Genomic DNA, 27,384 nt, shown 5'->3' on the forward strand with positions numbered 1-27,384 from the left:
GCCACCAAACTCATGCAGCATGAATTGGAAATACTTGAGGGAGTTTTGCCTCATGTCTTTGGGGAGTACATTGATACTATTAGGAGTATAGAGTCTTTGGCTCTTGTGTCTCCTACTTCTACATCTAGCATTGCTCCATTCACTCCTCGAGAGGATTATCCCCCTAGTTATGTAGAGGATAAACCTATAGACCTAACAACAGGACAAATGAATGTCCGAGAAGTGGCTGACATCAGACTCCTGGAGCATGAGGATTTCATTACTGATAGTGAGTTCATTGGTTCTAAAGAGTTTACCACATTCCTCTATCAACATAAAGGATCTCAAATTAGGGACAACATGAAAGATAAGGATGAAGAACAACAGCTTCAAAAGCTTCAAGAGGAGATGGATCTTGTGATGAAAGAAATGATACTTGAGAAGGGAAGACAATTACTTAAGGAAGCTGGTGTGTTGCTATACTCTGGATGGGAAATGAGATCTACCTTGCTATTTGATGGATTCCTTAAGAAACAGGACCCAAATAAGCAGATGATGCCAAATGAGATTGACAAACTCTTTAGAGGATCAGGATATGATCCAGATTAGAAGGCTCTTCTACAATGGGCTATCTATCCCAAAGATAAAAGACCTATATTGATTGATATAGAAGAAGCTTTCAGACATTTGATGGTGCAGCAGGTTGGAAAGACTGACCCTAGAATAACTGCCAAGATAAATTTGGATGTGGCTAAGTTAAACCAGGATCAAGTAGAGTTTTTGGTGAGAGAAAATTCTGCATACCAAATCCTATATGAGAAAGCCGATGAATAAAAACAGAGGCTGCAAGCAAGATTGCTTCAGATTGACACAGGTACTAGTCTGATGGGAATGACATATGGGGTTGACACAGATGCCATGGATGCCTTGATAGACACTATATATTGGAGGAACAGGGCCGAAAAGACATCTCAACAAGTAGAAAAGGTACAACAAAAGATGGATAAGTTGATTCTTGAGATCATTAAACATAGATTCAAAAATATGATGCAAGTTGCATAAATCTACTGGAAAACATACACTGGAACAGTCAGAGCTTTGAAAGAGCATGAAAGGCTCAGGTCTCCATTGGAAGACATGATGAATGACAACAGTTTGATGAACCTAGGTGAGAGAATTGAAGCCAAGGCTTATTTAAAGTCCCATGATGAACTGGAAAATCAATTAAGGAAACAACTTCAAAAGTTGGATGATGGGAATACCCCTAGGGTGCCCTCTTTCTACAATGATGGTAAATTAGCATCATTAGAATAGTGGAAACAAGAGTTTGATGATGAGAAGAATCAAGCAATAGCAGAATTGGATTGGGACAAAGACTTGACAATTTGTGAACAACATTCTATCCTATTATTTCCAAACAGAAAATGACATGAGGATATTAAACAGTGATGTTGTGATGTATAAAGATGATAAGTATATCGAACACATAGGAATGATAAACTTGTTTATCTTCTAGTTTGTTAACAAGGGTGCTAATTAATAGTTATATGCCGAAAAGCCATGATGCTTGGTGATAATGTATACTCTCATATAAAGGAGGGAACTTTGGTAATGTGGGAAGACAATTAGAGAAGGAGTAGATGATAGCCTCAGGCTTACCATTGTACTATTTTGGAAAATATATAATATAATCAGTCATTTTCCTTTGCATTTATGTTGTGGATTATTGCATTTTCTGCAGGCAGTTGCTTATGATATTATCTAAAGGAGATAAGGTTATTCGTGTTCTTCTAGTAAAATTTTGTGTTTCATATTGTAGATTTGGATAAAAAATATTTACTCACGAATTGTAGTTGTTCCTTGTATTTCTTCCTTGGATGGTCTCTTAAAAGTTAGGGTTAAATTAATTCAAGCAGTTTACAATATAGACATTGAAGTAGAGCTCATCAGAAATAGCAACTGACAGACTCATCGAGAGGGGGTGGGTTTAAAAATTGTCTCATAAGTTTACACAATAAGTCCTAAAGAAATATAAAGACTCTGTAGCCCAAACAACGAAGAAAGGCACTGGTCATATATAGAATACAACTCATCAGTTCACATTTCACTTTAAAAGTAATAGTAGCTGAGTAGGAAATATAGAATAGACTAGCAATAGTGTATATACATAAATTTCAAGCACATAGATCGAATAACTTCTACAACAACAATCTTGAACTCGTCTGCTATATCTCCATCCTAGAAATTTATGCCATTCTGAGATAAGAGGAAATCAGATCATGATACTTAATCTGCTATAAAAAGCATTAGTCATTGAAAATAACTAGTGAGTAGGTATACCCGCCTAAGTCCTGTAGAGCCTAAAGTGAGAGAGTTAGTAATCAAATAGATTCACTCTATAACTTGGCCAAGTCAATTGGAATGTTTGAGCATAGGAGTTGGCATTTCCTTAGAACCTATCCAATCTGTTGATTTGAGATCCAACAAAGCGCGTAGAAAATACTTTACATTTCAACTAAATGATCAGTTAGTAGCGGAAAACTGATATGACATCCAACGCAATACTCTCATCTATATATACAGGGAGCCCTAAATTTAAGAAGCTCCAACGAGGACCTTTGTTCTATCAAATGATGTTTTCAATGTCTTGTGTGTAGTGAAGACGAAACAATTTATGATCTGCTCCCTATTCAAATTAGAAGCTTTAACTAACTAATTACATCTTAACAAAAGCATGAAAGAAATCTCCGAAAATTAATTAAGTGCCGAGCTTTCTAATTTTAAAAAAGTAAGAACTAGCTTACATATATTTGATTTTAATCAAATATATATATAATATGTCGAGAGATATCTTATTATTGCGTAACATAGGAAACAATAAAAAAATTCAAAGTAGAACTATATAATATTATATTATTAATGTTTGTTGCAATAATATGTAATATTATTATTGCAATTATTATTATTATTATTTTCTATTTGTTTGTTCTAAAATAACTTATATTACAATATTATTATATTATTCGGTAGAGATATATGAAATTTTAAATATCTATTTAGACTATTTTATATAATATATATGTGTTGCAAGATCAAAGCAAATACTAAAATCTAAGATATATTAAACTTTATTTAATGATAATATAAAACTTTATTTAATTGCGAGTATTATGGTTATGGTTAGTATTAGGGTTAAGGTTAGTATTATGGTTAGGGTTAAGATTTAGATCATGGTTCGGGTTAGATTTATGATTAGGGTTAGGGTTATGGTTAGCATTAAGGTTTAGGATTACAGTTAGGATTATGGTAAGGGTTAGGGTTATGGTTACGGTTTAATATTAGGGTTAAATTTATGGTTAAGGTTAGGGTTTAGTGTCAAGGTTACAATTATAACTAAGGGTATGGTTAGGATTAGGATTCACTTTATGGTTATGTTTTGGATTAGAGTTAAGGTTAGTATTATGGTCACGGTTAAGGTTTATATCATGGTTAGGGTTAGGAATATGATAACAGTTAGGGTGTATATCATGGTCGGGGTTAGCATCAACTTTTGGTTTTCATATAGGATCGTGGTTAGAGTTAGGGTTAGTATTGGGGTTAGTCTTGTGATTATAATTTGGGTAAAGTTTAAAGATTATAATTAAAATTAGGATTAAGGTTAGGGTTAGGGTTAAGATTGCATAGAAATATATTCTATGATGATAGCTATGAGAGTTAGTGTTTGGGTCAGGATTAGGGTTGTTAGGGTTAGGGTCTAGATTAGAGGGAGTTATACTATTATAGATAAAATAATAGTTATAATTGGTTTTAATTAATGATTATAGTTATTATTGTAGGATAATGCTTGGGGTAAGGGTTTAGGTTCAGGTTCAATTAGAATCAGTATTAGGGTTAGGGATAGGATTTAATTAGGATTAGGGTTAGCATTACAACTAAACTAAGGTTAAAGTTAGTGTTATAATTTAAGAAGGGTTAGGATTCAAGGGTAAATCATGTTGTTAGGGTTATGGTTAGGATTAGGTTTTAGGGTTAAGACTAAGTATTATTGTTAAGGTTAGGGTTAGAATTACTGTTAGGGTTCGGGTTATAATTATAATTAGCCTCAGTGTTAAATATTATAATTAAAATTAGAGTTAGGGTTAGGGTTAGAATTAGGGTTATAATTATAATTAGCGTAAGGGTTATAATTAGGGTTAGTATTGGGGTTAGTCTTAGTAATTATAATTAGGGTAAGGTTTAAAGATTATAAACAGTGATTATATTTTAAATTAGGGTTAGGGTTAGAGTTAGGGTTAGAATTAAAATTTAGGATTAGGGTTAGGGTTAGGCTTGAGATTGCAATGAAAGATAGCATGTGATGATAGCTATAAGAGAAGGGGTTTGGATTGTTAGGTTTAGGGTTAGATATAAATTTAGGTTTATGGTCATTATCAGGTTAGGGTTAGGGTTAGGGTTAGGGTCTAGATTAGAGGGTGTAATAGTATTATAGATAAAATAATAGTTGTAATTGGTTTTAGTAATGATTAGAGTTATTATTGTTGTGTAATGCTTGGGGTAAAGGTTCAAGTTCAATTAGAATTAGTATTAGGGTTAGGGATAGGGTTTAATTAGGATTAAGGTTAGCATTACAACTAAATTAATAAAGCTTTGTTCGAAGGTTAACATTAGAATTCAATTAGGGTAATGGGTTATGTTAGCATAAAGATTGGGGATAACGTCAAGCATATGTTGGATTTACAATAAGGGTTACTTTAGGATTATGGTTGACATTCAAAATAGGGTTTAAATAGTAATTATGGTTAAGGTTAATTTTACAGTTAGGATTATGGTTAGGGTTAAGGTTTACTATTAAGGAACATAACTTTATGGTTAGGGTTTAGTGTCAGGGTTACAATTATGTTTAGGGTTTACATCAAAGTTAGGGTTAGAATTAGGGTTATGGTTCAATTACATTAAGGTTATTGTTAAATTGGTGTTAACGTTCTATTAGGATTAGGGTTTGGGCTAGGTTAAGGTTAGGAATAGATTATGATAAAATCTCAACTTGAATTAGGGTTGCATTTAGAGCAGGATTGTTGTCAGGGTTAGGGTTTAGGATTATGGTTAGGTTAGAGTTAGGATTAGGGTTGGGGTTAGGATTATGATTAGGGTTATGGTTAAGTTTATTGTTTACATCATGTTTGGCATTAAGGTTAGGTTTAAGATGATGGTTAGGCTTAGGCTTAGCGTCATAGTTAGGATTATGGTTAGGGTTAGGGTTTACATCAAGCTAGGGTCAAGGTTAAGATTAGGGTTTGGGTCAAGGTTAGGGTTAAGATTCAGGCTAGGGTCATTATTAATATCATGGTTTGAATTAGGTTTAGGCTTAGGGTTAGGGTGAGGATTATGGTTAATGTTAGGGTTTAAGATTAAGGATAGGGTTAAGGTAATGGTTTGAGTTAGGGTTTAGGGTTAGCACTAGGATTATGGATAGGATTTACTCTTAGGATTAAGGATAGGTTTTGGGTTTTGGTTAGGGTTAGGGTTAGGGTTAGGGTTTAGGTTTGGGTTAGGGTTATGGTTAGGATTAGATTTTAGGGTAGAGACTAAGTATTATTGTTAGGGTTAGGGTTTAGGGTTATGGTTAAGATTGTAGTTAGTTTTATGGTTTAAATATAGCTCAAGTTATAGCTTAATTAGAATTATGATTCAAGCATATTTAAGGCTATGGTTACATTTAGTTAGGGTTATAGTTAGGCTAGAATTAGGGTTACTATTGTGCTATAATGCTTGGATTCATTTATATTTAGATTAGAAGAATAATAATTATGATTAAGGTTATGGTTAGGGTTTGAGAAGGGTTAGGGATAGTGTTGGTGTAAATAATTATTCATCTTGGATATTATTACAGTTACTTAAGTTTACTTAGGAAATGCATTTCATAGTAGTTTGGGTATGAGACACTTGGGTGTTTGTGCCACATTGGGATAGTGTGTGTAGGAGAATTTCCACCTTTTATGGACTTATCTTGTTGTTACACTCCACATTTAGTGGGTGATCCACCTCATGTGGACTATTATATTATTTCTCCTACCTACCCACACCTATTTCCTACCTACCCTTGTTTCTTATTCAGCCACATGTCATGTTTGTGTGCTCACATATCCCTAGCCTTGCCTATATAAGCAGGCTCATCTACATTGTATGTAATTAAACTATTGATCATTTTCTATTGATGAGAATATAGTTTATTCTTATCCTATATTTTGTCTCTATTGTACTTTTCATTGAGATCTTGATCTTGGCAAAATCTCACATGGTATCAGAGCCATTGGGGCTTCATTGATTGGTTTTTGGAGACATCGAGAAGGCTTCTATTTTCAAATCTGAGGGACTACATTTTTGGAGGCATCTTAGAGCATTTTCAACCTCACAATTGCGTCCGGGAGGCCGTTTCCATAAAAATCAAGTATAAATTTGACCTATTTTGGTGAAAATCGATTTTTGGGTGTGAAGGAAATTTTCTGCACAATTTGGGCGGTACGGTACGGAATTTTCGGATTTTTTTTCAAAAAAAAAATTATATTTTTTTCTGAAAATTATTTTCTAGTTTGAAATTTTTTTTTGAAAAAAACTAAAAAAAAAAATTTTGGAAATTATTTTTTGGGATCCGTGCCTTCTGCCCAGTCAACAACGCCACGTCAGCAATGCCACATCAACAGTCCAATTGGCTGCCAAATCACCTTGCCATGTCAGCAGTGCCCCATCAGCAGTCCAGTTGGCTATCAAATCACCCTGCCACGTTAGCAGCGTAGTTGGCTACCACATCACTTGCCAAATCACTTGCACAATCAGTGACAAGTCAGCACCCAGTCAGCCATGAAGTTTGGGTGACGGTCATATGGTTGTCAAATTTAACCCCCCAGTTTTCTGACGTTATCATTTTTTCAAAAATTTTGTAGGCCCCTCTCATTGAGCTTTTTGATTTTGTAGTTCAACTTCAAATGACCATATCTTGCTCATTTTTGCTCCTTTTTTGGTGCAATTTTTTTTGAAATGGGCTAGAATTTCATGTAATTTCACATGGTGGAATTATTTTCTAATTTTTATGGACATATTTTTCACAATTCTCATTTTTTGGTGATTGTACCTGTCCAATCCCTGTTTCTGCAACTTCCAAGTCTCTGTTCGGGCTCATACGAACTCCTTTTTAGGTGCCATTTTTTTTGAAAGTGCATTATTTTTTGTCTACTCTCAAAATATGCTATCATTTTGTAGCAATTGTGGGTAGAAATTTTACTTTCATCATGTGGTCATATTTGGCCAATTTGGCATTTGTATTGCATAGATCTATCTTTCTAATCTTTTTCTTTGAAGCTCTTAGCCTATTGGGGCAGTTGTAAAAAAAAATTAGAATTCTACCTTTCCATTTTTTGCAAGTGGCCTATTGTACATGCACTACATATAAAGTGCCAAAATCATCTTTTTTCTAGGGGTACTTTGATTGAGAGAATTTGGGGGGGTGTATCTTGTGCTTTTGTGCTCTTGAGTTCCTTCCTTTCTACTGCTATGAGTTCTTCTAAGTTTCCTCTATTAACTCCTCATAATTATGCTACTTGGAAAATTGATGTATGGAGTAAACTTATGGAAAAAGGACTAACTAATTACATTGATGGAACTATTGTTGCTCCTGCTGATCCTAAGGTTGATCCAATTGGTCACTTGGATTGGCTCACTAAAAATATCATGGAAATTGGTACCTTAACAAAGTATGTATCAAAGGATCTCATTTTTCATATTGAGAAGTGTACTCTAATCAAGGATGCTTGGCAAAAGTTTCAAGACTTATATGGTCAAGCTGATGAGATTAGGGGATATCAAATTGATAGTGATCTCACCATGTTGGATCCCAAGAACTTTGATACTATACAAGATTATGTGACTAAGGCAAATGAGTTGAGGGCACAACTCAAAGATTGTGGCATTGATAAGAAGGATACTCAATTGATATTCAACTTGATAGGCAAGCTTCCACAAGAATATGCGGCATTTGTTTCTAGTTTCCAAACCCATAGGATGACAATGGGTTCAAGCTACACAATGCCTACATTTGATGCTTTCAATGAAATGTTGATGATGGAAAAAACTAAGTTGATAAGAATAGGCATTCTTAAGGGTTCTAAGTCTCAAGCATTAGTGGCAAATCAAAGGAACAAAGGAAATCAAGGAAAGGACAACTCAAACAAAAAGAAATGGCAATCAACGCCTAAGGACAAAGCACCATCTTCTCCACAACAAGGAGATTCATCCTCTTCTAAGAGGGATATTTCACCAAAGAGGGAGAGACCTACTTGTGCCTATTGCAAAAATTTTGGTCATGAGGAGCGTCGTTGCCATGCTAAGAAGATTGATGAGCTCACACATATCATCAAAAAGCATATAATTGATTTACCTAATGTCTACAAGAAGGATGATTCATCAACTTCCACTTCCACACATTCAAAAGGAAAAGGGCAAGCATTCATGGCTTCTACAAGTGGGAAGACTCACTCTTTTGGGACAAGAAAAGGAAAAGCTCTATGTGCTACTATTAGTCATGATTCAGAGAGATGGCTTCTAGATTCAGGGGCTTATCATCATATGGCATCTTCGTAGTCTATGTTCTCTACATTTGAGCCTTGTACCATGCCACAGATATTGATGGGCAATCATACATACATGGATGTGATTGGGAAAGGATCTATTGACATTGGGGATAACTCCTTCAATAATGTGTTGTGTGTACCCCACTTGACAAACAATCTCCTTTCTATCTATAAAATCACATATGGCGCAACTAAGAGAGTTGTGGAGTTCACACCTAAGTCAGTTTTCATTAGAGACTTGGAGACTAGAGCTATCATTGTGACTGGGGTGGTTGATCATGCATCTCGGTTATACTCCTTTTGAGATTTTGTTGATGATGATGATTTCACATTTAATGATTCTACACATGATGATCACACTTCTTGTGATGGTTTAGTTTTTGAGGAGAACTTTGGGCACTTGAACATGGGGATTCTAACATGTGACCCCATTCTTGAGCCTTGTATTTCATCTCCTCATATTGATATCACATCACCTATTGCACCTGATGATGTGGATAGTGCGACAATTTTGCCTTCATGTGATTTAGTGCAGTAGGATATTCATTGTCTTCTAGCTTCAAATTCATGGGATGATTACTTGATAGACATTGCAAGTTTATTTATGGAATCCTACATTGTAGATTTGGGAGACATCATTGATGACATTCACCTTCTCTTTGATGAAGGTGATCCTTCTTTGATTGTTGTGAGGGAACACTCTGACCCTCTTGTTCATTCTCTACATGATCATTCTTTCAAGGTTGACATGATTGTGGATACTTATGTACCGCAGTTGGAGGAGGTCTCTTTATTTTTTGAGGAGATATGTGAGTCTTTGGGACATGTTCTACATCCATCTCCACTAGATCTTGGAGTGCCTTTTTCAATAGTGTGGCATAGTTTACCACATTTGGAGGAGGTATCTTTCAACATCGACATGGGGACACTTGAGCAGTTTTTAGAGATTCCTTTCATCATGAGTTTTCTTCATACATCTTCCCTTCATGGTTGGGGAGACTTCATGGATACACCTTTGGTTTTGTTTCTTCCTAAGGGGAGGAATTTTGTTCAACATTCGTGGAGTAGTTTCTTCATACATTGAGCTTCTATCATTGGTGTAGATTCCACATTGAGGGGGGGCTTCCTAGCTTATCTTCTTCTCTCATATTGGGGGGACTTTTTCCTCACATGGGGTTTTGTCCTTCACATTCTTTTATGAGAGATCTCTTGTATGTTTTTCATCTCTCTTTTGGGGGAGGGTTTTTTCCCATTGGGTTTTTATCTCTTTCCCCACTTTGTGAGAGATTTCATTACATTTGTTTGCATGCATTTGCATTTGTACATGGGTACCTAACATGGCCTCGTAGCCGAGACCCATCTTGCATTGCTTAGTTGCATTGTAGACTTAAGTGCATTCCCCTAAGTTGCACTTAAGGGGGGGTGTTGGTGTAAATAATTATTCATCTAAGATATTATTACATTTACTTAAGTTTACTTAGGAAATGCATTTCATAATAGTTTGGGTATGAGACACTTGGGTGTTTGTGCCACATTGGGATAGTGTGTGTAGGAGAATTTCCACCTTTTGTGGACTTATCTTGTTGTTACACTCCACATTTAGTGGGTGATCCACCTCATGTGGACTATTATATTATTTCTCCTACCTACGCACACCTATATCCTACCTACCCTTGTTTCTTATTGAGCCACATGTCATGTTTGTGTGCTCACATATCCCTAGCCTTGCCTATATAAGCAGGCTCATCTACATTGTATGTAATTGAACTATTGATCAGTTTCTATTGATGAGAATATAGTTTATTCTTGTCCTATATTTTGTCTCTATTGTACTTTTCATTGAGCTCTTGATCTTGGAAAAATCTCATAGATAGAATTATGATTAGGGTTAGGGTTTGGATCATCATTAGGATTAGAATTAGATTCAAGGTTTGGGATAGGGATAGAACCTTGGTATTAAAGATAGAACCCCAGGTTTAGTGAGTCATATATTTGTAAATTTACAATATGTTTTAATTAATTTGAAATGGATATAATAATTTAAGAAAATACAAAACCAAAAATAAATTTAAAATTACAATAAATCTATTAAAACAGATTTTCATTTTTAAAGTCAAAAACATGAAATTTTAAAAAATAGTATATACTATAATTTATATAAATTTTATGAAATATTAAAAATAAGTTAAATGTGCATATACATGACTAAGATGGTAGTAATTGCATAGATTGAGCTCAAACCTTCTAAGCAATTGGTAAGTTCTTATCAATCAAACTTTTCACAAAAATGAACTTAAAGTCCTAAAATCATGAAATAATATTAATCAACCTTTCTATCTATCCTTGGTACTGCACAAGCGGTAAAATTTATAAGCATTGTATAATTCATTTGGATCTCTTATTAGAGAAAATTTTAAATGCATTTTAAAAATATTAATTGACATTGATTTTCTATTGTTAATCTAATTGACATATTTATCGACAAGAAAATTGACCACCAAGAAAATGTCCAACTTTATAATATTCAAATTAGCAAATTGTATTCATAGATTAAATTGAAAGCATTGTTAATATGATTTACAATTAATTTATATTAAATATATGAAATAAAATCTTGATAATATAAAATAGATAATAATCTACTTAAAACACCATCATTGATTTGATTTTTACACTTATCAAAAGAATAATATTATTTTAGTACCATTTATTTTGTGCATTATTAATATCTATTAAATCATTCCTTGTCTATAACTCCATCTTTGATGGTATTTTATTTGAATTCATATAATATACTTAAAACACATCTGTAAAAGTGAGATAACTATAAATTTTAAAAACATTTAACGCACTTAAATCTCAATTTTTTTATATGCAAACTATAATAGTATTCAAATAGGGTTAGGATTTAAGGATAAAGCATGGTGTGAAGGTTAGGATTATATAATAAAGCTTGATTTTAAGGTCAAAGTTAAGGTTTAATTAGGTTTATCTATATAAGGATTATTGTTAGGGTTATGGTTCAATTAATTTTAGGATTAGGGTTAGGATTATGATTATTATTTTTATTAAATTTTATGATTTTGGTTAGGATTATGGTTAGGATTAGGAATATGCTTATGGCTAGAGCTAGGTTTACTTCATGTTTAGTATTAGTGTTAAGGTTAGGGCTAGGGCTAGGATTTAGGGTTAGAATTTAGAGTTAGGGTTAGGATTATGTTTAGGGTGAGGGTATACATCATTGTTAGGGATAGAGTTAGGGTTAGCAATATGTTTTGCATTATATTTAGGGTTAAGTTTTTAGGGTTATGGTTAGGTTTTATTGTAAAGGATGATGAATATTCATAGTTATGGTTATGTTACAGTTGCTATTATAGGATAATGCATTCATAAAACTTATTGTCATTTTATTATAAAATAATAAAAAAATCCTTCATTATTATGTCTTTTTCTTATGAATTGGTTTTCATTATTTAAATATTTTTATGAGATTAATACCTTTAAATTGTGTTGTAATAAAATAAAGGCATTTTAAAATAGATTAAACTTAGTTTTAATTAAAATAATATTATTAATACAAATATTAAAATAGTTTAAACTTTCTTTTGATTAAGATTTACTTATTTTATTCTAACGCTAACCCAATACAACCTTAACGCTATCCCTAATACAACCCTAACCCTAACCATAATTAAACCACAATCTTATTCAAGGGTTTAACATTTGAGAAATATAAATTTGATTTTTTCAATATAGAAATATTATATTTTGATGACTAAAATTATTTGTTCAAATATGTGATTTTGATTTTTTAAATTTAGAAAAATTAAATTTTATGTTTACAATTTAGAAACATACAAGTTTGTTTTTATCTTTCTAAACTGATAACTAATATTCTTGCAACATTATCTTAACAAAAACTAGAAAAATGACATGTTTTATCTCTCTCTCTCTCTCTCTCTCTCTACCCCCCTCTCTCTCTATCTCTCCTTATCCTATTCTCTCCCTCTCTTCGTATCCCATATTCTGTGTGTGTGTGTGTCTCTCTCTCTCTCTCTCTCTCTCTCTCTCTCTCTCTCTCTCTCTCTCTCTCTCTCTCTCTCTCTCTCTCCTTATCCTATTCTCTCCCTATCTTCCTATCCCCTATTCTCTCTCTTAAACCCTCCCCCTCCTCTCTCCCTCTCTGTCTCTATCTCTGTCTCTATCTCTGTCTCTCTATCTTTGTCTCTGTCTCTATCTCTATCTTTGTCTCTCTCTCCCAACCTCCCTCTCTCTCCCTCTCCCCCTCTCCTTTTCCCAATCTCCCTCTCTACCTCTCCCTCTCCCCCTCCCCTTTTCCTAAACTACCTATCTCTCTCTCCATCCATCGCCTTCTCCTTATCCTATTCTCTCTCTCTCTCTCTCCCTCTCCTTTTCCCAATCCCCCATCTCTCTCTCTTTCTCTCTCTCTTTCTCTTTGTCTTTCTCTCTCTCTCTCTCTCTCTCTCTCTCTCTCTCTCTCTCTCTCTCTCTCTCTCTCTCTCTCTCTCTCTCTCTCTCTCTCTCTCTCTCTCTCTCTCTCTCTCTCTCTCTCTCTCTCTCTCCCCCTCTCTCAATACAAGGACATTCAAGAATGATCACTAGTGTTCACTCACCCTAACACATGTTATAGTAATCCTCATATAATATTCTTGCAAAGTATTTTTTACATTTATAAATTTTAATCAACACTCATAAACAATCAAGCCTGTTTATATATTTTCAATAGATATTCAGAAATAGATAAAGAAAATGCCCATAACTTTTAATTTTGCATGGAACCTTTTCAACTCCTTTCAATAGGAATAAAAGTACAACACGAAATTTTAAAATGGTAACATTAAATATTACCATTGACAATAAGAATAATAGGCTAAAAATAATATTTTTTAAACCCACTACAACTACAATGATACTTAATTTTCTTATGGCTAGAAAGTACAAAATCATGATCCCCATTCACAATGGTAAGATGAGATTTTCATATAGAACCATAGGGATTTCATCATCCAATCCTTTGAAGTCAAAGTGTTTTTTCCTCATATATGTTGCAAATCCGAGCGTTTCTATCTTTAGACTTATTTATTTAAACATAAGATTGCTTCACCTTATGTAATAGAGATATATATGCTTCAATATGTTAAGTCCTTCCCATATAGAATATACACTTGTATGGTTCTTCCATTGAATTAAATATTCTATGATATCCTTTCTTTTTAGTTTCTTCACCCTATTAGATCAAGTAGTTACTTTACTAAAAAATTCCTCATCATCCATTGGTGGTAGATTAAATAAAGGCACAATATGTTATCCTTGAGACCTCTCTAGAAATGAGACATCAAAAATATTATAAGTATTAGTATTTATTTTTGAATTTCCAACTATTAAGATACATCACTTATCCTCCTTAAAATCTTGTAATATACATAGAACTTGAGGTTGAACTTTCCACCTCCATTTCTTTTTAGGGAGAAATAAGACTATAATATTAAATATACCATGTCTCCTACCTCAAAATATATCTACATGAAATATTAATCTTAATACACTTTGTTTCTTATTATATTATTTTTTTATGTGTTCTTCAACTAAATTTAATATGTTTTAGCTTTTATCAATAAAGTCAACTGGTACTCCTTTTATCAATAAAGTCAATGTACATATGATATGATCTAGTGTAGTAGTACTCTCCTAGATGCAACCATTTAACTAATTAAAAATATCAATTTGAAGACTTATTCGTGAAGTACTCCTGAGTACTTCTTAAAAATTGATATTGACCCATCCTTTCAATGCTGATAGCTCACTCTACAAATACACTATATAAATAATAAATTAAAATAATTATTGGAAAGGAGGAACTATATATATAGTATACATATTATAAACTATTTTCTTAGGTAGTCTATTTAGCTTAAAGAATCCTAGAAAAAAATGTCACTGAAAAGAGCTTTGAAACATGGTTGAATAGTTAAGAAATATGCATACTTTGTCATGTTATTTATAATTACATAAGTGAAATTTTTAACATGTACCTTATGGAGGCATATGATGAAATCTATAAATATATTGGTTTATTTTTTATTCAAAATTTGTAGTATTTCTTATAATTATATAGAAAATCATGTTCTTCATTTTTCTTCACATGTGATTCTCTCTCTTATATAATTGATAACATCTTCCTTGAGGCCATTATAAAATAACCATTCTCTCATTTTATGTTTTGTAAAGTTTTTTATAAGGATAAATGGGTTTTACAAGGACCCAAAAGCTAAAGTCTTACAACAACCAGCCAACAGCCAATCCAACAAGGAACAACAACAAAACAAGGGAGCAACCCCAAAAAAAAAAAACCAAAAGAAATGCAGACAAACAAGCCAAAGAAATAATGCTCTCAGTTAAGCGAGAGCACCAGATCTTTGTCCTTTTGGATGGAAATCCTGTTGATTTCCTCAAGCTCCTCCATGATGAATCTAGAGGTACCCTTGATGCTGCTTCTGCTCCTAGTTCTGGAATTGGGTCTAGTGGTTTTGTTGTCTCCAATAGCCACACCATCTCCTCCAAGATCTCTCACCGAGTCACTATAGAAGGATCTATAATCAACAACCATGTCATTAATCTTTTCAAGCCCCTCAATGTTGTTGTTCATGGCTTCTTTACTAATGTCGACTAGATTCTTGAGATTTTTCTTAATCTTAGTCATGGATTGTTCCACCTTATCAATCTTTTGTTCATGGTTAAATTTCATTACCTCAACATTCTGAGAGAGTTTTTGAGTCATGATCATGATTTTTTCTGGCTTGCTCGGTTCAGGGGTAGTAGTAAAAATGTTAATTATTTCTTTAACCCTCATTTTGAGGGTGTCAATTTCATGCTTGACCCCCTTCCAACAACACTCTTGGCATCTGATAGCTTCCATGACAAGATTCATCAAACTACGATCCTTCCCTTGATTATCTTTCTAGACATTGATACGGATGTCTAGTTTAATCCCTTGGTCTGTAATCTTTCGGCTATGATCCTTCGCTGTCAACTTTTTTCTTTTTGGTGATGGGTTCGGCCTTGGAGATCAGCTTGTTATTGGTTTTTTATTTACTAGCTGCCCATCTAGGGGGATTCTTGATGCTGAGCATCTCAGGAGTGACAATATTTTCCTTTTCATCTCCAGGTTCATATTTAGGGTCATCAATAGGAACATCTTGGACCTCTGTCTATAGACCAATCTTGGCAAGTGGGGGCACAATTTCAAGTGATTTAGTGTGTTCCATGATAAAGACAATAAGTCCCTCATGAAGAATAGGGTTGTTAGGGTTCTATAGGTGCTTTTCTAGGCTATTCTCAAGGGAGGAGGCAAGATAATAGGGAACAGAGATAATTTTACCGTGATGAAAAATGATTTAGGATAGTGAAATGTTAGGAGAAGATGCTTGCATACCTTTCATATAGGGTGATATAACTAATTATAAACTCTGTCATGTCAACCCAAGGGGCCATGAAGTACTTTCTATTATACCCGCCATCGAGCATCTTGGTTACTCTGGAGCGCTCTGTGTCTTTGTCGAAGAAAATCGACAAGTCCTCCTCCCCAAATTTTCTATCCTTGTAAAAACTTCTTCTAGTTGTAGGTAGACCAGTGACCGTCGCCACCAAAAGTTCATAAATCTAATAATTGGCACCATAAGCCCTAAGACTCCCTTTTTTCTATTTGTTAACAAAGGCCTCTGTAATCAGAGGAAAGAGGCCATGAAGTTGGTCCAGGTAGGGGACAAGACCACCATCGATGACTTCCTGCCAGACGTCTTTATTCATTTTCCACTTCTCACAAGTAGAGGATTCTTGTATGTTCTTATCCCCTCCTATTATTCTCCTAGTCGCTAGGTAATAGGAGAAGGGGCTCACAATCACCAACTAGTCATAGAAAATGGACCACACCTAGAGGATATCAAAAGAGTAGCAAAAAAACCACACAATGATATAGGAAATCTAGTCGCCAAGGAGGTTTCTAGACTTTTGATTAGGTAAAACTAGAAAGAGTCATTTCCCTATCAACTCAGTCATGTCATGATGAGGGATCATTGATTGATGTAGTAATCATTATGTGCCAGATTACACATATTTTTGGGGAAAGTATCCTTGCTACTCCACCAGTTGGTTGTCATGTATCCCACTACTAGATTGGCTAGTCGATCTGCCACCTTATTGCCGTCCTAGTATATGTGTGAGATTTTGAATTCTATCAGTTAATTAATTATATTTCAGCAATCTTGGCAATCATCCACCTAGGATCCATGTGACCACTCAAGCAGTTGACAGTGTTTAGCAAGTCGGACTCCAGCCACACTTTAGTAAACTCCTCTCTTTTAGCCATGTGTAGCCCAATGTGGGTAGAACTAGCTTCCACATAGTGGTTAGTCTGGGTGCCCAGGGGGAGCGCCACTACGGAAACCAGCTAACCAGAGTGATTCCTAGCCATTCCCCTGCACGTAGTCTACCCAAGATTACTTTTAGCTGCCCATCCATATTGATTTTGATCCAACCCATAGAGGGAGGATGCCATAGAACATTTTGTCTGCACTACTTGGTTTTGTGGATTGGGCTGGCAATGTTCCAATCAATTTTCCAACGATTGATAGTATCCCTATCCTCTTGGAGAGTAGGAATGGGGAGTCATTCTTTCTTTTGGGGCAGCCATGGAGAAAGTTCTCTTTGATAGCATTGTGAATTCTAACATCCATAAGAAAAGGGGGAGTTTCCAAGACCCTAAAAACTCTATTTGTAAAGTTGAAAAGTAGGAACTTAGCCAATTGTCCATATGGAAGGGTGGGAATTTACTAAGCTCAATTTTCACTTCAGGAAACTTTACATTCAAAAGAGTGGGATGAGTCTAATAAATCCAATCCCAAAGGGTGAAAGGACTAAAAAGTAAGTATATTAGTTGTGATTGGAATGCAATTGACCCTCTTTTCCAAGTTGATTAATTGGATTAAGGAAAAGTGTTGAAAATGAAGATAAAGTATGCAAAAAGAGTGAGTTATAGAATCAAGAAGTACAACTATGCATTTGTTTCCTGCACATAGAAAGAAAGGGGAATGTGTTGTGAATAGGGGTGACTTATTCAATGCCATTAGAGACTTCTTCAGAACTGGTAGTATCCTTAAACAACTAAATGTCACCTTTGTTGCTTTCATTTTGAAGAATGACGTTTCTGAATCCAGTAAGGATTTTTGGCCAATTAGATTATGTAATACTATTTATAAAATTATTTCCAAAACCACAGTAGTTAAAACCCCTGCTTGATAAAATGATCTCCAAAATTCAAAATGGTTTTGTGGAAAGAAGACACATTTTAAATGCGGTCATTATGGCCCATCAACTTGTTCATTCTATGGATAGCAGTAAGAAACCTTAGATGGATTTAAAACTGGATATTTCTAAGGCCTATGATAGTGAGTCCTACGAATTTCTCTCAAGTTCTAAAGAGATTTGGGTTCAAAGGAAATTTCTTAGACCTAATTGAGAAATGTGTTTGCACCCCTAAGTTCTCAATCGTCCTTAATGGTTGTCCCAAGGGCTACTTTTCTTGTGGCAAAGGGCTTCGTCAAGGTGACCCCCTCTCCCCCTATCTTTTCATCATTCCTTCTAAAGTGCTATGGAGAAAAATTGAAAAACTTTGATGTTAGGGTGTTATAAAAGGCTTTAAAGTTGCCTCTTCTCTAATCCCTACTACCCATCAACAATTTGTTGATGATACTTTTATCTTTGGTGAACCTTTTATTTATGTGGCAAAGCAATGGAAAAAGACCCTAGACAGATATGCTATCATCTCAAGCCAACATATTAACTTTTTTAAGAGTAAACTATTTTTTCTTAATGTCAAACCCACCCTCCAAATCAAAATATCCTCCATTCTTGGTTGTCAAATTTCCACCCTCCTTGACTCCTATCTTGGGTTGCCACTTGTCTCCAAAAATCCTAATAATTTTTTTTGGAATGGTTTGCTTGAAAGATTTAAGAAGGAAGTTAGCTGGCTGGAAAGGGAAGCTTCCTCTATTGGCAGGAAAGATAAACTAGTTAAATCTTGCCTTCAAAATTTTCCTATTTATTACCTATCTCTATTCAAGATAATTGGGGTGGTTACTAAAAAATTGAAAGGATAAAAAGGAGTTTCCTATAGTCTAGTATGGAAGAAAAAAGTACACTCTCCCTAGTCTCTTTGGATGTTGTTTGCAGACCCTAGAATTGTGGCGGACTGGGCATAAGAAAGATTTAATCTTTTAATTAAAGCTCTTATTCCTAAAATTGGTTGGCAATTAACTAAGGAGAAAAAAGATTGGACTAAAATTTTGAAAGCCAAAACTTATAGAGTAACTAGGAGGACAAATTCTTTAACCAAGAAGAGATTCCCTTTGGTTCTTCTATTTGGAATAGTGTGGTTAAAATCGGACATGATATCAAAATAAATGGTAGGATGATTAAATGAAATGGTAGAAAGATTGATTTTTGGAAAGACATTTAGTTGCTTGATCATTCTTTAAATTCCCTCCCCCATTTGGTGAATATCAAAAAGTTCCTAATTAGACATTGGGGGGGAAAGGTACGTGATTTCATAACTTGGGACAGGGGACACACTTCTTGGATTGATCTAAGTGGTTTTGTTTCATCTAGATCGGAGGTTCAACCTTCCACTAGAAGACTAATTTTGAAGGAAGTTGTCGATCTTGGTGCCTTGCTTCCTAACTATACTCTTTACACTCCTAATGGGAAGGATGAATGGATTTGGAAAGAGAGTGTGTTTGGGAACTTCACTGTGAAGTCTACTTACCATTTCTTGGAGGAAGACAATGAAAAAAATGTATTATGGAAGGCAATCTGGATTAAGGGGCTAATCCCAAAAATCAATTATTTTTGGTGGGTGACTGCTCATGGTCATATTCTTACTATTGATAACCTAAATAAAAGGGGATTTTATTTGGTCAATAGGCTTGAACTCTATTACACTAAATCAGAAAGCATTGATCACATTGTTCTACATTCTATCTTTGCTCAGGATATTTGGGAAGAAATATTAAATAAACTTAATATTAATTAGGTGCAACTCAATTACTTCAAAGATTTCCTGGAGGCATGGCAGGTTTCCACTTACTCCCACCTAATTGCTAAGAGTATCTGGCATCAAACTCTCCCCTTCTTGCTTGGAACATCTAGAAATAACGAGACAAAAAGATAGTCAAAGAAGAGAAAAGAAACAGAAAGATCTTGGCCACCATCATTATTCAATAGATTAAGGAAAATATTAATACTGAGTCGACTAGTTTCTCTAGAATCCTCCTGTCTCTTCTGGATCTTAGATTAAAATAGGTTTTGAGAATTTGACACAACTTTTTGAATGTTTATGGAAATATCCTAAAATTGGATGGATTAAGTGTAATTTTGATGGGTTCTCTAAAGGCAACCCTGGGATCTTGGGAGCAAGAGGTTTAATTCATGATCATAAAAGCTTCTTGGTTGTTGGGTTTGGTTTTGGTCTAGGGAAAGCTACAAACAACAAGGTGAAAGCTTGGGCGGCCTAGATGAGTCTTCAAAAACTATATGATATCACTCAAAAGAATGTAATTTTTGAAGGAGATTCAAAACTAATTATTGACTGCATCAATTATGTAATCTCTCCTCCTTGGGAGATTAGAGACATAATAGACAAATGTAAATGGTAGATTGGATTATTTGAAAACATTAACATACATCATACCTATAAAGAAGGTAATAGGTCAGCTAACCTCATTGCCAATCAAAATCTCCATATGATGGATGGGAAGATCTTTAAGTTTGAAAATAGCTCTAGAGAGTTGAAGGAAATCCTTGAACAAGATGGAGGAAATTTAAAAAATAAAGTAGGAAGTTGGAGTATTGACCTATTTGAATGAGTTTTTTAATGCCCATATTTTTTGTAATCTTGATTTGCCAGTTGGGCCCACACAGGTGGTGGGCTTACAAGGAGATGACTCAACACATTGATGACTGTGGTTATGTCAATAGTTGCATGGCCTATGTGGATAATGTCTTGGAAATGAGCTTTCTTGATACAAGCGTGATGGCAACAGATGAGATCTATGCTTGGATTTGGGATGATAAAGTATTTATTAGAAGGGCTCCAAAAAAGGACTAATTTTTTCACTTTGGAGAACATGAAAAGGAGTGATGTTTACATCGACATTTTAGGAAATGATGATCCCATGTGTTACACATGTGAGAAAAATTATTTGAGGGTTATCAGGAAAGGTTTTTTTAAGTTCTTCTCTTCCAAAAGAAGTAATAGTTGTCATGTTTGCTGCTTTTTGCTTAGTCATTTTCATAGAGTTTGGTATTTTTTGTGTTTTTCCTTTGATAAAATGGGGGGCCCTCTAAAAAGTGTTGAACTGAGTAACTGTGCATATTTGAGAGATAACAAAGAGCTATGAGAGCTCTTTCAAATTATAGGCATCACTGCTTTCTTCTTGGACATTGAGGGCTACAACAAGGAGCTCTTGGCCAGGGTTTGTAATTCCTGGCCGCATGGGGTAGTTATGGTGGGAAGAATTACCTTCATGGTGTCACTTGAGTATGTAGTAGAGGTGACCAAATTGCAGAATGAAGGAGAGAAACTTGGGAAAAAGACCAAGGGAGACTACAGAGGCTTCATGAAGAAATTCTTTGAGAAAGGTGAAAGAATGGTTGTTTCCAAAATGGGTATGATTGTTCGACCCTTCCTAAGCCTTTTCCTTTGCTCAACTATCACTTCCCCATTTTGAACCACATTAGACACCATAAGATTAATATGTCATTATATTTGTTTTCATCCCTTGGTTCCTCTATTCAAAATGGGGCGAATTCGCATTCACATCAGGGTTTTATTTACTTAATGCATAGGTATGTCATTTATCATACCTCCACTGTAAGCTGTATTGCTTCGGTCTTTAGTAGTTATGGTAGCTATAAGAAAAATCCTAAAAATAATCTTAGTTTAATCTCTGAGAACCCTAATGAGACATCTATCCTCTCAGGTCCTAGTAAAAGCATGGGTAAAAGCCTTGTTATGACCTTGGAAAAGAATTCCTTTGAGCTGGCCTTGTTGGATTTAACCCCAAACAAAAGGAAAAGTGAAATACCTAAAACACCCATAGGAAAGCTAAGAGGTCTAGTAGTGAGTCTACCAAAAAGAGCTTGACCATTGACTTGGAGATTCAGAACTTGAAAGAGGAAGATGTGAAAGGAGCAAACCAGGAAAAAGTTGAGAGTAGCTTAGGGGAAAGAAGGTCAGCTAGGCTTTGTGCCTAAGAGAGGAATCAACCTACCAAAACTGAGACCAATTCGTATGAAGTTTATGATATGGAAGATGAGGCTGACTCTCAAGATAATTCTGAGGATGAGGATGTTAATGTTGATGAGGAGAAATAGATCGTAAACCATGATGAGAACATGGACAAAGAAGAGGAAATTGAAGAAGAAAACATCAAATCGAAAAGTAAACAATAGTCTCCTTTCAAAGAGCACAATGGCCCAGTCTCCTCTAAAGATATGGAAATGGTTCCCTATTCACCTTTCAGGCCGACCTAGGTAGCAAACAACACTGTTCAAAAGCAATTGAGGGACATGAAGGAGACAAATACAAGGCTAGAAAAGAAATATGATGAACATGATAGTAAGATGAAACTTTTGTGTGATGCTTTTAATTCTCTTTGTAATATCACAAATGGGATAATGAAGAATGTGGTCCTGGGTACGCTTTTTGGTAAAGGTAGACTGAATAAAATTAGGAAGAGGAAGGGCAAGAATGGTATAAGAGAGATGACGAAGGAGGACGAAGAAAATCAGAAGGAGGCATCGAAAGAGAATGTCGGTAGGCTCGAGCGGGAATGGAATCTCATAAAGAAGTAATGGTCTCTTGGTTTTCTCTATTTTGGTCTTTTTGTTATGTCTTGCTTTAGATGGTTACTTGGGCCCTACATACCCAATTTGATAGACTCTATGTTAATTAATTATACTAAGATTGACTTAGTTATGGTTGATAAAGATAATACTGGAAACATGATTAGTAGTATAGCTTATGATAATAGGTATTGTGATCCTTCTGCTATTAACATTGGGTATGACACTAGCATCCGTAGAAATAGTTTTAGGGGTAGGAAAGAATTTTATCATTTTTTATTAGAACTGGTTCCTTTTTGCTAGCTATTTTACAGTTGGTGTTTGGTTTATGATGTAATTCTTCTTCTCTTTTCGATCAGAGCCATCTCCGCGGTAATATAATAACAAAAATGGGCTAAGACAATAACCTAAAATAAATAGAATATAATATTGATTAATTAATTATTCCCATACCCAAAATGGCATTATATCCCTTAACAACTAAACATTGATATTCTTTTCTCCCTTCATTAAGATGGAACAACTTTCAGTCAGATCTTGTGATTTGAACAAGGAACAGATCGTATCTTGGTTCTAAAATTAACTTTTTCCAACACATAATCTTTTGGCATTTCAAAATTTGTTCATTATTTATTCATGTATAAACTATTCAACATTATTTTATAGCTTTTAGGTTGTTCATGGAATTGGTTGTGCTTGCATATTAGAAAATTTATACCGATCTTCTCTATAATGCCGCGCCAACGGGTGGCTGCAGTTTCTTCATTATTTATGCACGATACGTATTAAATATGTATTCTAATCCGGGAAGTCTAAATCAACATTTATTTCGATTATGTGAATGAATATAAAATATACAAGTGAAAGAAACGGTTGAAAGTTTACACTGATCTTCTAACGACAGCCGCACCAACGGGTGGCTGAACATTATTCACTATTGATGAACTATAGAATGAATCAATCCAGTTTTATTTGTCTATCTTGAGAATGGATGAGAATAGGAGAGGAGGGAAAATTGGTTTCAGTGGCTATCCATACGGTGGGATTCGGAAGAAGGGTCTTTACCATTACGAAAGAGGCGCACATGTGACCAGTTTTGGTCTGATAAAACAGACTTCTTGGAGAGCAGTACGGGCATGGAATATGGCTGCTGAGGCCGCACAGGTTCCCAATCCGTCTCTGATAAAAGAGATTTCTTTGGGGCCGGTGGGGGCGGTGGGGGCGAAGGACATGGAATAGTGGTATGGCTGCACCTGGCCGAAACATGCACCATAAACACAAGGAAGTACACAAAAAACAGTACTCTCAGTTTAAAAATAGACTTGAATTAACTGTATGCTTATTTATATATCTACTTAATTTCAATTTATTTGGTTTATTAGTGTGTTTGTTATAATTCTCATAGTTCTCATGTGTAACCTGATCTTATTGCTCTTTGGTGAAATCAATGTATATATATAGGTGATGTCTCTCGGTTAGTTAGTTGCTTTTGTGGCTATTGTATTAATCATTTTAATTGAAATTTTAAAATCAGATGATTAGCTGATTGGTACCATCTTTCACTTTGGTCCTAACCAAATGTTGCACAAATATTCACTATTGTGTTATTTTCACGAGTAAAAAAATTATTTAATTCATTCACTGTCATCATCAAACAAAATCCATCAACCATCCAAGAATTCAATACAATTCATGAGCCCAATTATCTCTCAATACAAGGACATTCAAGAATGATCACTAGTGTTCACTCATCGTAACACATGTTATTGTAATCCTCATATAATATTCTTGCAAAGTATTTTTTGCATTTATAAATTTTAATCAACACTCATAAACAATTAAGCTTGTTTATGGATTTTCAATAGACAATCAGAAATAGATAAATAAAATGCTCATAACTTTTAATTTGCCATGGAACCTTTTCCCCTTCTTTCAATAGGAATAAAAATAAAACACGAAATTTTAAAATAGTAACATTAAATATTACCATTGACAATAAGAATAATAGACTAAAAATAATATTTTTAAAACTCACTACAACTACAATGTTACTTATTTTTCTTATGGCTAGAAAGTACAAAATCATGATCCCCATTCACAATCTTTAAGTAAGATTTTCATATAGAACCAAAGGGATTTCATCATCCAATCCTTTGAAGTCAAAGTGTTTTTTCCTCATATTTGTTGCAAATCCAAGCGTTTCTATCTTTAGACTTATTATTTAAACATAAGATTACTTCACCTTATGTAATAGAGATATATATGCTCCAATATCTTAAGTCCTTCCCATATAGAATCTCCACTTGTATGGTTCTTCCATTGAATTAAATATTCTATGAGATCCTTTCTTTTTAGTTTCTACACCCTATTAGACCAAGTAGTTACTTTACTATCAAATTCCTCATCATCCATTGGTGGTAGATTAACTAAAGGCATAATATGTTATCTATGAGACCTCTCTATAAATGAGACATCAAAAAGATTAACTTGGTTGGACTTTCCACGTCCATTTTTTTTTTAAGGGAGAAATAAGACTATATATTAACTAGCATATATGTCTTAAATTTTAATTTAATCTATATAACATATGCCGAGATATATCTTTCTCGAGGTGCCTATTTTTAATCAATTTTGAACCCTAAATTAAAATAGGCACCTCGAGAAGGATATCTCTCGGCATATGTTATATAGATTAAATTAAAATTTAAGACATATATGCTAGTGGCAGTTGCGTGATGCAACATGGAAAACAAAAAATAAATTAATATATAATTATATAGTATCTTTTTATTAAAATAAATTATATTATTATATTATTTTATCATTACAATTTTATATATCTATTTAGACTATTTTTATTAATATATATGTGTTGCAAGATCAAAGCAAATACTAAAAGATCTAAGATATATTAAACTTTGTCTAATAGCATGTATTATGGTTATGGTTAGTGTTAGGGTTAAGGTTAGTGTTATGGTCGAGGATAAGGTTTACATCATGGTTTGGATTAGGGTTATGATTAGGTTGAGGGTTATGATAATGGTTAGGGTTTATATCATGGTTAGGGTTAGCATGGTTAGGTTTAGGGCTAGCATAGGTTAGAGTTTATATCATGGTTAGGTTTATGGCTAAGGATTATTATTAGGGTTAGGGTTTATGGTTATGGTTAGGTTAGGGTTAAGGTCTAGAGTTATGGTTAGGATTATGGTTAGGGTTATGGTTTACATCATGGTTGGTGTTGAAGTTAGGGTTACAGTTATGATTAGGATTATGGCTAGGGTTAGGGTTTACATCATGGTTAGGGTTACGATTAAGGGGTAGTGTTAGGATTAATATTAGTATTTATATCATGGTTATGGCTAGGGTTAAGATTTACATCATGGTTAGCGTTAGGGCTATTGTTTGTGTTAGGGTTTATGGTTTGAGTTATAGATAGGTTTAGGATTATAATTATGGTTATGGTTATGGTTATGGTTATGGTTATGGTTAGGGTTAGGGTTAGGATTAGGGTTTACATTGTTCTTAGAATTATTGATAGGGTTAGCTTGTACACCATGGTTAGGGTTAGGTTTAAAGTTATTTCTATGCAAACAACTATCCAACCCTTTGGATGCAGCAAGATATTAATACCCTTCATATATTATTAATATATTATAATAGATTATTGGTGCATCCTAAGGGTTGTAGAGTCATTCCCCATTTTTAGGGTTAGGGTTTAGGCTTATGATTAGCTTAGGTTAGGGTTAGGGTTATGATAAGGGTAATGGTTTAGAGTTGTGGTTAGGACTATGGTAAAGGTTATGGTTTACATCATGATTCAATTACATTAAAGTTAAGATTAAATTACTATTAAAGTTTAATTAGGATTAGGGTTTGGGCTAGATTAAGGTTCAATTTGGGTTAGGGTTCAGTTTAGGGTAAGATTATTATTAAGGTTAGGGTTTAGGATTATGGTTAGGTTAGCATAATGATTAGGGTTAGGGTAAGGATTATGATTAGGGTTATGGGTTGGGGTTCTAGTAAGTTTCTTGTTTAGATAATGGTTGGGGTTAGGGTCATAGTTAATATTATGGCTAGGGTGAGGGTTTACATCATAGTTAGGATTAGGCTTAGGTTTGGGGTGATGATCAACATCTTTGTTTAAGGTTAGGATTTACATCATGCTTAGGGTTAGGGTGATGATTATGGTTGGGATTAGGGTTGAAGATCAAGGTTAGGGTTAGGGTTTAAGGTTAGGATTAGGAATATGGATAGGATTTACTCTTAGGATTAGGGATAGGTTTCAAGTTATGTTTATGGTTAGGATTAGGTTTAGGGTAAGGGCTAATGATTATTATTAGGGTTAGGGTTTATGGTAATGGTTAGGTTAGGGTTAAGGTTTAGAGTTATGGTAATAATTATGGTTAGGGTTATGGTTTACATCATGGTTGGGGTTGGAGTTAAGGTTAGGCTTATAGTTAGCTTTAGGGTTACATTTATGGTTAAGATTATGGATAGGGTTAAGGTTTACATCATGGTTAGGGTAAAGGTTAAGGGTTAGTATTAGGATTAATGTTAGTGTTTATATCATGGTTATTGTTAGGGTTAGGATTTGCATCATGGTTAGGGTTATTTTTATTGCTTGGGTTAGGGTTTAGGGTCTCAGTGATAGTTAGGTTTATTAGTTAGGTTAGGGTTTATATCATGGTTAAGGTTAGGGTAACAATTATGGTTTAATATTAGAGTTAAATTTATGGTCATGGTTAGGGTTTAGTGTCACTGTTACAATTATGTTTAGGGTTTACATCAAAGTTAGGGTTAGGGTAAGCACAATCATAGTTACAGTTAGTATTAGAATTATAATTGGGGATATGGTTAGGAT

Source organism: Cryptomeria japonica, chromosome 9, assembly GCF_030272615.1.
Source record: "Cryptomeria japonica chromosome 9, Sugi_1.0, whole genome shotgun sequence".
NCBI lineage: Eukaryota > Viridiplantae > Streptophyta > Pinopsida > Cupressales > Cupressaceae > Cryptomeria > Cryptomeria japonica.